General features: G+C 38.7%; 1 long non-coding RNA gene across 1 annotated transcript in view; it reads right to left on the bottom strand.

The window, feature by feature from the left end:
* LOC127970337 (uncharacterized) overlaps window positions 1–5,823 on the bottom strand; it is a 43,200-nt gene extending 37,377 nt beyond the window's left edge. The window contains exon 1 of the long non-coding RNA XR_008156589.1: window positions 5,399–5,823. This is a non-coding gene — a long non-coding RNA (uncharacterized LOC127970337). The remainder of the gene's footprint in view (window positions 1–5,398) is intronic.
* Window positions 5,824–13,047: the final 7,224 nt, after the last annotated feature.

The following is a 13,047-nucleotide window of genomic DNA, read 5'->3' as shown; positions in this document are numbered from 1 at the left end:
ACGCGAGTCTGCTTAATAACAGTGGTCTGGGGTACGCTTAATGTGAACTCTGGTACGGTTCGCTGCTCATGTGAATGCAATCGTACCAAATCGCAGAAGTGAACCGCTTTTAATGACAAATTATTTGAAAATGTGTGTTTTACTCACTTTCCTGATGAGCGTGACTGACGCGCTGCAAGCAGAGAGCTGTACAACTCATGTTCACCTTCAACGTTCTTTAGAGCATTTTCAGTAAATTCCGTTATTTACCAAAGCTTTATCAACAAAACAAACAGTTCAAAAACGTAACAGATAAAAGTGCAGAGAGTAATGTTATGCATTTGCCGCCTTCTCCTGCGCTGTCGTTACCAAGCAACGGGGTAAACAGCTGCTGGCTTGATGACGCAAGCGAACCACGGTTCGGACTCAAATATTATCCAGTATTATCAAATATTATCCAATTATCAAATATACAGTCCAGCGGGGGCAGGGGGGAGCAACCGAAGTGAACCAAGTGTGAAAGCACCGCAGGCACACAGCTCTTTTGCCTTTGTCAAAAATGAGTCATTTCATGTTTCAACATAATTTATTAATAACTAACGTAGACTACACACTTGGAAGTTGGAATAAAGAAATAAAATAAGTCCTCTGTGACATCTTACCATCTCAGCACTCTAAATAGGCATAGGCTCCTTTAGCCTATAAATAGACCAACACAACAATAAAAACGAGTCTTTAACAAATTAAATTAAGATAAATTTTAAATTAAGATGGGTATTTGGTAATGACGAAATTAAGATAAAGGCTCCGCTGGATTTGCTTCGCCAGCAGCTGACATTTAATAAAATAATAATGCCAACATTAGCGTAAATACTCAGTCCACTGCATTTAAGACTCAATGAATACATGGTTATCATTTGAAAAACCTTTACTCACAGAGATAGGCTAAGCCTACATGTTTTTGTGGAGGAAAATGATTAAATCCACTGTAGATGGCTTCAGTGCGGTAAAAACTTTTCCACACCTCAGTGTTTGCTTTAGTTGCTGGTGAAACCAAAACGTAATCGCCAGAATCAAGCCTCGTTTCACCCATAGACATAAATACCTAGACACGTCATTGGCCGCTCGACCGCAGGTCAACGTCGCCGCCATATTGGAGCGGGCAACTCTCATAACTCACATCAGGACAGAAGAAAACACACCTGACTCCTCGACAGATTGAACACCTACAAACCGTCACACGATAATAAAAACAGATCTCAGGATGTTATCTTTCACAGGTAAGAGTCAGCTGTTCTTTGGTCATTTTTAACATTATGTTGACAGCTTAATTAACCACCAGTGTCAGACTACTAATAATAGATAGCGATATCGCTAACCTAGTTAGCAGTGAAAGCTGAGACTTTATAAGAATTCAAAGTTTAAATGAACTCTTATTACGTTTTAACTTATATTGTCATTTATATAATAAACTAAATGGTGTTATGAGCACAATATACAGGTTTAAGGAGCTGAGTGGAGAAATAACTTTCGTGACGCGTTTCCTTAAAAGCTTAAATGTTGTTTTATTTGCACAGCTTTGTACAGGCTTGTAACGGTCAACAAAATGTGCTCCAGCACTCACCGCGATTCTTCCCTTCCTCCTGCACACCCCACAGGTGTTTTTAACCCCTCTTAATGAATGACACTCCCATCAACATTAGGTCACATGATTTTCCCATTACATGGCTCCTACATACCAGCCCCTAATTATTATAAATTAATAATTCTATTAAATACCAGTAGGAGACATTTATAAATACAAGATCTCAAAATACAAAAGAATGTTGAACTTTTTTTTTCTTTACATCAATCATAAATGTTTACACATTTACAATACATCAATTCTTCAGTACTGAGTTAGTCCTTAAAGTCCATAAAAGACTGTCAGCACGGAGTGAGTTTACCATCAATGTGAAGTGAGAAATATGTGGCATGTCAATGTAATACGTGTAATAAGTCCGTCTCTGTGTTAAAAGTAATTCCATTTCAGGAAAATATCAAATATCCACCTCTTGCAGAAGGCAGATTTTTGTCACTGGTCTGATCAAACAGTTTGTCTTGGTCTGAAGTCTCACTTGAACAAAACCTTGATTATCTGGAAATGTTTGACTTTCCCCGTTATCCATGAATTACGTGGTGCTGAGTCATCAACCAAAAGCACAATATCACCTGAAGTTGCGGGATGGAGATGACCATTTTTGCCGCTCTTGCAATTGAGGCAAGTACTCCTTTATCCATCGTTTCCAGAACAGATCTGATATATATTGCACCTGTTTCCATCAACGACGAGCATATATATCATCCTTTTGAAAGATCCCTTGAGGTAATGATGGAGTAGTCTTTAACAGCAGCCGATGATTAGGTGTCAGTGCTTCCAAATCATTGGCGTCAGAAGATTCCCTAGTAATGGGACGTCCATTAATTATAGCCTCAGCTTCACATAGAACTGCATGAAGGGCTTCTTCGTCGAGAGTTTGTGTTAAGGTGGTATTAAGTACTTTCCTTACAGACCTAATCCTTCTTTCCCATATACCTCCACAGGTGGAAAGTAACGAATTACATTTACTCGCGTTACTGTAATTGAGTAGCTTTTTTGTGTACTAATACTTTTTAAAGTAACTTTTTAAATCTGTAATTTTACTTTTACTTAAGTATATTTTGATTGAAGTATTGTACTTCGCTACATTTTAGAACACATTAATTACGGAGTAAAAAAAATAAAATAAAATAAAATAAAATATCACTCCCTGGAAACTACGTAGGTAAATAATGGGCAGGAGTGCAAACTGGCGCTAAAATCACAAGAAAGATGCAGACGGACAAAACAGGCGTTAGTGGTGCAGACACCGCTGAAAACGAAACCCAGTCATATTCTGAAGTCTAACTCGAAGGAAATGAAGTGAACCCCTGGCCATATGTATGCTCTATTATGCAGTGTAAGCTGTACTTGCCTAGGAAGACCAAACTAGCAGCTTATAAAATCTCGACAAGACATCAACCCTTCGCAAGAATGTAGAGGTAAGCTAAATAATTGCATCGTTGCATTGGTGGTTAAAATGAAGCTTTGAGATTTTAGCAAGAGGTTTTGCACAAATTAGCCAAAAAGACAGTGGTGAGGAGTGTGCTATATCGTCTGCGATAATTTAGGTTTTAATGATGTGCGCGCACATTTATAGTGCGTTCTTTCGCTGTATGATTCAGTCTCCTAAAATGCATTTAGAATGATCACAAAATTGAAGATATAGGGGCAGAAAATTTACATATTTATATAATTTCATATATTAAATCAAAATCACAAAGAATGCCATCTTTTCCTCCAAAAATCATCATTAACATAAACACATATATATATTAGGGCTGTCAAAAATAGCGCGTTAACGGCGTTAATTAGTTGTTTGTCGTTAATTACGTCAAATTTTTTAACGCATTTCACGCATGCGCAGTGTGACAAATTATTCAGGTCAGGAAAGTCTCGTCGATCTCTGAATTCTCAAGATAGTAAAAAACAGCGGCGAGCGCTGCGACGAAAACACAGAAGATTAAGGTTTTACCCCAGTTACTCTCAAATACATTCATGCCAAGCTCGATAAACAGAGACGACTTTGGTAGTTGATAAGCTGGAGCTTCTTCTTCCTGTTATAGCAGTGATCCTCAAATCTGGCTCGCGAGATCCAGTTTAGCGCAGACTCCAATTAAACACACCTGCCTGTGATTTACTAATGATCCTAAAGACACTGATTAGCAAACTCATGCGTGTTTGATTAGGGTTAGAGCTAAACTTCGCAGGAAAGTGGATCTCGCGAGCCAGATTTGAGGATCACTGTGTTATAGCGTCCTGTGTTTCACACTGCGCATGCGCAGAACGCCTACATGCAATGCAGCGAAAATTACAGCTGTTTGGGAAAGCATATGCATTTTTACTTGGTTTTACTGGCACTTGAAGCCTTCAGAACGTCAAAATATCGATCCTAAAGTATTGTGGCAGAGCAAATGAACACCTCCCAAAAACAAGAGTGCCCAGACTGCTGCTTATGTGATTGTGGCACATGTTTTTGTTTGAGTTCATTCTTTCGAGTTTCTCTATCCATAATTTCATAGATATGTGGCTATATTTAACCACTGGTTCACCTAAAACTCTTACACTATCTGTAGTTAAATGGCATGGTTTGATATAGTGCTCAGGTAAATTAGATTAAGTAAATGTTAAACTTTTGAAATTCAGAAAAAAAAAGACCCACATGATGAAACAATACATGAAAATTATGTATCTGTGTCCTGTTATTTATCTTTTGGTATGCATTTCAGAAAAAAAATGGTTAGGATTCAGGTGTAGTGGCAAATAGTGATTAATCCACTGAAAATTCTGATTAATTTGATTAAAAATTTTAATCATTTGACAGCCCTAATATATAACAGTTCAGTAAACAAGTTAATTAAGAGACTTTTTTTAGACACCATATTGCCTTTTTTAGCTCTATTTCTACAACAGAAAATAATTCCAAACACAGCCACCAAAGCACAGTTCTGCTTCTCTGAGCAACATAACAGTTTTTCGTTCCTGAATGAATCAACCGTTTAAATGATTCGGTTCAGTCACTTATTAACAGTGACTTGCTGACACATACTGGCCATTTTAATTTCACATTTAAAGTTTAGATTTAGATCTTTTTTAAATAATTAATTTCTTATCATTTCAAATGAGTATTCAAATCATCCAGCAAGGCTGCAATGTCAGCCTCTGCCTTAATGCGTGCCGAAGAAGTTGTTGAACTTCTTGTGGTAGCACTACCTTGACTTGATCCTTTACTTCAAGTTCAGACTGTACAGCTGAGACGTTCTCATTTTTCAGCGGGAGTTCTTTGATGGCTGCTATAGAAATTTTAAAATCACATTTACGTTTCTTTTTCGTTCTTTCTGAAGTTGCTCAAGTTTAGAAGTCAAAGCCTTTGCTGTGAGTGGAACTTTTCTTCTACATTTGTCCGGTTCAAGTTCAACATCTGCACCGGTTTCAGTCTCACTCATGATTGAAGCACGCACACAGCGCGTCTAAATGCGACACGCAAGCGAACAATTCAAACACCACATCACTGGATATGCATCACAACTTCGATAGACTCACAAAAGCAGAGCAGTCTAAACAACGATTCGCCTAACAGTGCTGCTAAATACAGCATAAGACACTTCCAAAACCAAGCCAGCACAATCCAAAACAACGCATATTTCAACCCCAATAGATTCGCAAAAGCCCAGCAGTCTAAACAACGATTCATCAAGCACACTCCAGCAGCGCTGCAACAATCGTAAACAAACTGCAAACTGCAAACAGTTTCAAATCATCCGCAAACACAAGCAAATACGTGAGAACCCAATGTCCTACCAGTTCAAGAGCGGCAAACCAAACATCTCCAAGCTGTCGATCCTGCTGCCTTGAACGTCCAGTTGTGATGATTATTAGCAGCGAACGAATCCAAAGACATCGGCCCCGTTGCTTTGGAAGTCCAATGTGCAATGATCCTTCTTGTTAAAACAAGCGTGTAATTCCTTTCCATCCAGTCTAAACGCTTTCACGTTCTCAAACAAACAATTTTGTTGACTAACTTGTAGCGGCGCAAAATGAACAATCCACAGACCCCTAAGGAGCTGAGTGGAGGAATAACTTTCGTGACGCGTTTCCTTAAAAACTTAAATGTTGTTTTATTTGTACAGGCTTGTAACGGTCAATAAAATATGTGCTCCAGCACCCCCATTCTTCCCTTCCTCTCGCACACCCCACAGGTGTTTTAACCCCACTTAATGAATGACACTCCCATCAACATTAGGTCACATGATTTTCCCATTACATGGCTCCTACACTAAAGCTTCTCTCTTTAATTTCACTACCGTTACTTATTTACAAAGATTGAGTGGTAACACTTTAGAAGACTAGTCCTTTAGTTAATGTTAGTTAATTCATTAACGAACCTGAACAAACAATGAACAATACATTACTGTATTTATTCATCTTTGTTCATGTTAGTTAATGAAAATACAGTTTTTCATTGTTAGTTCATGCTAATTCAGAGTGCATTAACTAATGTTAACAAGCTTTTGATTTAAATAATGCATTAGTAAATGTTGAAATGAACATCAACTAAAATTAATAAATGCTGTACAAGGATTGTTCTTGCTTAGATCATGTTAACTAAAGTAGTTGACTAATATTAACTAATGGACCGTTATTCAAAAGTGATACTGATTAAGTTTATCATCCCTTGATTATAAGGATTTCTTTGCTTTTCATAAAACTGTGAACTGATTCTATGTATTCTGTTTTCTTCTCTTTTAGTCATGTGCAAACAGGACAAGGACAGTCTTAAGGAAAGCTGAGGAAAGCTGTTCTCAGAGACGAGACTATACCTCCACAGACTAGTGTTGTGTTTGTACTAAACCCAGAGCAGCCCTGAATGAATCGACAGAATGACCAGCTCATATAATAATACTATAGACTGCATTTAAAAAGCTTTGCACAGGCTGTTTAATGCTGATAATGTACTGCGTGTGTCTTTACACAAAAACTACATGATGTAAATAGCCTAGAAATGAAAAACACAGGAACTCACAGTGAGTCCAGCTGCAATATCATGATAAACTCATTGTGATGTTGTTATAATGATTATTAATTTTGATTAATATAACGTTTTTTGAGGGGACCATCTGATATTCTGGTCTGTGATAAACATAACTATACTTTGAGATTTTGTTGTGCAAGGTAAACCTCACACACACACACTCAAACATTCATATGTGTTAACATCAGTGTTGTGCTAGTTAACAAGAAATAGTATCTAGTTACAGTTACTAGTTACTTAATTCAAAAAGTAACTAAATTACTTTGATTACTTGATTACTTACACCAAAAAGTAATGCCTTACTGTTAAAAGTAACGTTTTAGTTACTTTTTTAAAGAACTTTCTTTAATGTTCCCATTAATGCGCTTTTATGCGTTAGAAACACAAAGTAAAACAGAAGGTAATTTTTAAACACTATTTTGATTAAGTCAGACCAGCACAAACTGAATATTGTATATCACAAGGATTTCTGAAATAAATAACAAAACACCTGAATAATATATTCAGAATCAAAAACTAAAGTGGCTTCTGCATCATAAAAGCTGTTGTGTTGAGCCCTTAAAAATGTTCCTTTCCCAGCTTAAGTATGAAAACTATCAACAATGGACAACATAACACAAAACATTTTGAAATAAATGAAAGCAATCGGAATTATTTAGAATCAATTTCGAGATTTCGGAGTTCAGAGCGGGATCGCAAATCATTTGGAGTCAGTAGGGAGTTCAGAGCGGATTCGCGGATCATTTGAATCAAATCGAGAGTTCGGAGCGGGTTCTCGAATCATCTGAGTCAGTTTGGGAGTTCGTAGCGGGTTCGCGAATCATTTGAGTCAATTTGGGGATCGCGAATCATTTGAGTCAGTTCGGGAGGTCGGAGCTGCTTTGCGGATCATTTGAATCAATTCGAGAGTTTGTAGCGGGTTCGCGAATCATTTAAGTCAGTTCGGGAGTTCGGAGCAGGATCATTTGAATCAGTTCGGGAGTTCGTAGCGGGTTCGCGAATCATTTGAGTCGGTTCGGGAGTTCAAAGAGGGTTCGCGAATCATTTGAGTCAGTTTGGGGATCGCGAATCACTTGAATCAGTTCGGGAGTTCGTAGTGGGATGGCGAATCATTTGAGTCAGTTCGGGAGTTCGTAGCGGGTTCGCGAATCATTTGAGTCAGTTTTGGGTTCGCGAATCATTTGAGTCAGTTTTGGGATCGCGAATCATTTGAGTCAGTTTGGAAGTTTGAATGCAGTAATGCAGTAGCTCTTTCTAAGGGTATTTTTTCAAAATCCTTTTGCACATTTTATTTATTTTCAGTAGTTCTTTCTAGCTCAAGCCAATCATCAAATTAATAAAAGTATTTATTATTAAGGTCGCCTGTTGACTGCTGTATATAAAACCCCTTCAGTTTACTTTCTTTAATGTTCCCATTAATGCGCTTTTATGCGTTATAAAAACAAAGTAAAACAGAAGGTAATTTTTAAACACTGTTTTGATTAAGTCAGACCAGCACAAACTGAATATTGTATATCACAAGGATTTCTGAAATAAATAACAAAACACCTGAATAATATATTTAGAATCAAAAACTAAAGTGGCTTCTGCATCATAAAAGCTGTTGTGTTGAGCCCTTAAAAATGCTCCTTTCACAGCTTAAAGGGTTAGTTCGCCCAATTTGCAAAATTATGTCATTAATAACTCACCTTCATGTCGTTCCAAACCCGTGAGACCTCCGTTTATCTTCTGAACACAGATTAAGATATTTTAGGTTTAGTCCGAGAGATCTCAGTCCCTCCATTGAAGCTGTGTGTATGGTATACTGTCCATGTCCAGAAAGGTAAGAAAAACATCATCAGAGTAGACCATGTGACATCAGAGGGTCCGTTAGAATTTTTTGAAGAATCAAAAATACATTTTGGTCCAAAAATAGCAAAAACTAAGACTTTATTCAGCATTGTCTTCTCTTCCGTGTCTGTTGTGAGAGAGAGTTCAAATCAAAGCAGTTTGTGATATCCGGTTCGCGAATGAATCATTCGATGTAACCGGATCTTTTTGAACCAGTTCACCAAATCGAACTGAATCATTTTAAATGGTTCGCGTCTCCAATACACATTAATCCACAAATGACTTAAGATTTTAACTTTTTTAATGTGGCTGACACTTCCTCTGAGTTCAAACAAACCAATATCCCCGAGTAATTAATTTACTCAAACAGTACACTGACTGAACTGCTGTGAAGAGAGAACTGAAGATGAACACCGAGTCGAGGCAGATAAGGAACAAAACATTGACTCGTTCACGTGTCAAGAACCGTTTCTGTCAGACGCGTCCGATTCGTGAACCGAGGAGCTGATGATACTGCGCATGTGTGATTCAGCCTGAAGCAGACCGACACACAGAGCGTCTGAACTGAACTGATTCTTTTGGTGATTGATTCTGAACTGATTCTGTGCTAGTGTTATGAGCGCGGGTAAACCGAAGGCTTGAATCATCGCCAACGACGCCATTACTTCGAACGCAAAAGAACCGGTGAACCATTTTCTCCAACCGGTTTATTGAATCGAACTGTCTGAAAGAACTACTGGTGATCCGAACACTGATGCAACCGGTTCTTGACTCGTGAACGAGTCAGTCTGTTCGTTATCTGGCTCGGCTCTGTGTTCATCTTCACAGCAGTTCAGTCAGTCACTGTTTGAGTGCATGAATTACTCCGGGATATTGGTTTGTTTGAACTCAGAGGGAGTGTCAGACACATTAAACAAATTAACAGCTTAAGTCATTTGTGGATTAATGCGTATTGGAGACGCGAACCGTTTAAAACGATTCAGTTCGATGTAGTTTTCCATTTCTTTTAGAAAAACAGAGAAGACAGGTTTACAGTTGGAGAATTTGCATTTGTGAATGTGAAATATGTTTAGGGGAAAAAAAATATTAAAATTAATAACAAAACTGATATTTTTGTTTGTGGGGTCAGAGTCATGATACCCAAATATAATGTTTTTCATGTACTGAGAAGCCTGGCAAAATTGTACACTTGACAAACACACCAATGTTATCCCAAAGTTTCTGAGTGTAGTGATATGACCAAAATAGTGTACAGTTTCTTCAGAACTTGATTAAAGAACTCGGTTAGGTGCGTCCGCACCGCATCTTAAAAACGTTTCAACTTTTTAGAATGCCGCAAGCGCACCGCGGGTCATGTGACAAGAACTAACCAATCAGCTTCATCCTTTCCCGTAACAACGTTGAAAGCTCAGCCAAGATGAAGGAACAGCTGATCATAGCTGTATATGGATTGCCATTTTGAAATAAATTTAGTGGCAGAGCTACTGCAAGCGATTTTTAGAGCTGCAAATCCATTTATTATCCGTTGCTGAAATTTCTGCGTCTCATGGAGAGAGCGCGTGCGTCAGGGGCGGTGTTAGGGGTGGGCTAAGGGGGCTGGAGCCCCGAATGTTTTCAGTACAGACCCAAATGTTTTTATTACCACCATGCCATCAATGAGTTTTCATGGCCAATAAAGTAATTTATATTAGAATTTAAATAAATAAATAAATATCACTTGACTCTCACGTCCACAGTGTCTGTAAATTTACCCAAGTGAGTTACGCGTTGTCGTTGTTGGTGGGAAGTCGTGGCCTAATGGTTAGAGGGTTGGACTCCCAATCGAAAGGTTGTGAGTTCGAGTCCCGGGCCAGCAGGAATTGTGGGTGGGGGGAGTGCATGTACAGTTCTCTCTTCACCTTCAATACCACGACTTAGGTGCCCTTGAGCAAGGCATTGAAACCCCAACTGCTCCCCGGGCGCCGCAGCATAAATGATGCCCACTGCTCCGGGTGTGTGCTCACAGTGTGTGTGTGTGTGCACTTTGGATGGGTTAAATGCAGAGCACAAATTCTGAGTATGGGTCACCATACTTGGCAGAATGTCACGTCACTTTCTTTCTTCATTCAAACCCGACGAAAACCGCCCACTGAGTCTAGTGCTTCTGACTGACATGTAAACTGGCCAACCATCGATGAGCGTCTGTACTCTTCAGCCAATGAAATGAGATCTTTTGGAGGCAGGCGGTTTGTTGGCGTGTAGTATTTTACTAGATAAATTTATTTGAAAATTAAAATGGATATTTCAAAATTAATCTTCTTCTTCTTCAAAAATGTAAGTAAACCCCCCCAGCCAAAACACTTGAACGCCAAGATACAACAGCTTCAGGTATCTGTAACTTTTAATCATAGTATTATATTTATTTTTCGGTTTTAAATTGTGTCTGATTTAACGTTACATTTTGAACATCTAACAGTTAACGGTTGCTCAGCACAGTCTTTAGGACACACACACACACACACAGACACTCACATTTTTTCCGAATGAATCATCCGTTTCAAATGAATCCATTGATTAAATGGCTGACCGACTCACTCATTAAGGCAGTGGCATACCGCCACCTAGTGACAAAGTACTACCATTCTAATTTTTTTTTCATAATTTCATATTTCTGTATTCCAAATTTTATATTTGATACATTAGCCTCATAAGATTATTTATGCAATTTGTAAGTGCTGTGTAAGTGCTCCTTCAAAAATATAAGTGTATAGAGCCCTGCATTTATAATTATACTTGGCTTTAAGTGTCCATAAACACAGAGATAAAGTCCTTTGACCAGATATCTTTGAAGAGTAAGAGTATGTCAGTGCACTGTTTAATGTTTGCTTCTTATCCCTGTTCTACCAAGACGAGTGTAGCCAGTCAGGCTTGATTGGAAAATAAAAGAAAACAGAGACAAAAAAAGTAGAGACACGACATCAGCATATGTGTCAGGATACAAGGGATAAACTTTAAATAAAATGTTTTAAATTTGTCTTTTGTTTTTTTTTTGTTTTTTTATTGTTTTTGTATTGAACTTATTCAAATGATTCGCGATCCCCAAATTGACTCAAATGATTCGCGATCCCGCTACGAACTCCCGAACTGACTCAAATGATTCGCGAACCCGCTACAAACTCCCGAACTGACTCAAATGATTCGCGATCCCGCTACGAACTCCCGAACTGACTCAAATGATTCGCGAACCCGCTACGAACTCCCGAACTGACTCAAATGATTCGCGAACCCGCTACGAACTCCCGAATTGACTCAAATGATTCGCGATCCCGCTACGAACTCCCGAACTGACTCAAATGATTCGCGATCCCGCTACGAACTCCCGAACTGACTCAAATGATTCGCGAACCCGCTACGAACTCCCGAACTGACTCAAATGATTCGCGATCCCGCTACGAACTCCCGAACTGACTCAAATGATTCGCGATCCCGCTACGAACTCCCGAACTGACTCAAATGATTCGCGATCCCGCTACGAACTCCCGAACTGACTCAAATGATTCGCGATCCCGCTACGAACTCCCGAATTGACCCCACGTCAAAACAGTGCCACAAAGAGAGACGTGCAGAAAAGTGAAGCGCAAAGGAAAAATGGTATTGCAAGCTCAAACTAGACTGACACGCAAAATAAAAGCAGCGTTGCAAATAAATTAATAGATATGACCATGGAAAATATGTATTGCAAAATCATTGCTTCATTTGTTTTGCAATTCTTAATTTTTGTTTTCAAAAAGCAAATGTATTTTCCTCAATACTTTAAATAAATTGTTTTAAATTTGTTTTTGTTTTTATTGATGTTGTATATTTTAAACAAGGTTAATCTTTCTGATTTATTAAAATAAAAAGTCACATACATGGATTTTTCTGGGCTAAGCCCAGGATCTCCACTCACCCAAGAACCACCCCTGGCGTGCGTCATGGTTGCTTAGCAACGACAGACGCCCCAGGGGCGCAACTGCCCGAGCGCTTTGGAAAAGAGGAGAAAGTGTCGTGCCAAGCGTTTTCCACGCGTTTTTAGGCGCGATATGTGAACGACCCCTTAATCACCGCGAGAGCTTTCCAATATGCGCGGCGCGTGCCACTGAGTGACGTCTGTACTTCCCGGTCAGAGAGCACCTGTCAATCAAAAGCTCACTATCCAATCAGAGTAGATCACTGTTAACCCCGCCCCCACGAGAGGTTTGTGTCAAAACAACAAACGAAACGTTACGTTCATTATTATTGAACTAAATGTAATTCCATAGAGTTTCAGTGATGCCACATGAGAAACTTTCACACAACATTACATTCATCCATAAAAACAGAACGTCTGTTTGCTGGAATGTTCTACAAATCTGGAAAACCAAGGAGAAAGCGGTTCCTCATCAGATCTCCAGTATGTCATTACTAACAGTGTGGGGCTAGTTACTCAAAATATGTAATATATTACTCATTTCTAGATAGTCTTTTCAGTAGTAATATTATTACTTCTAACTTTCTGGCAACAGTAATTAGTTAAACTACTAGTTACTGCAAAAGTAATATTATCACTTGAACTAACTAGTCCAAGGTT

This window comes from Carassius gibelio, chromosome B13, assembly GCF_023724105.1.
Source record: "Carassius gibelio isolate Cgi1373 ecotype wild population from Czech Republic chromosome B13, carGib1.2-hapl.c, whole genome shotgun sequence".
In the NCBI taxonomy this organism is placed as follows: domain Eukaryota; kingdom Metazoa; phylum Chordata; class Actinopteri; order Cypriniformes; family Cyprinidae; genus Carassius; species Carassius gibelio.
Note: the sequence above shows the minus strand (reverse complement) of the source record. Positions and strands in the feature narration are given on the sequence as shown.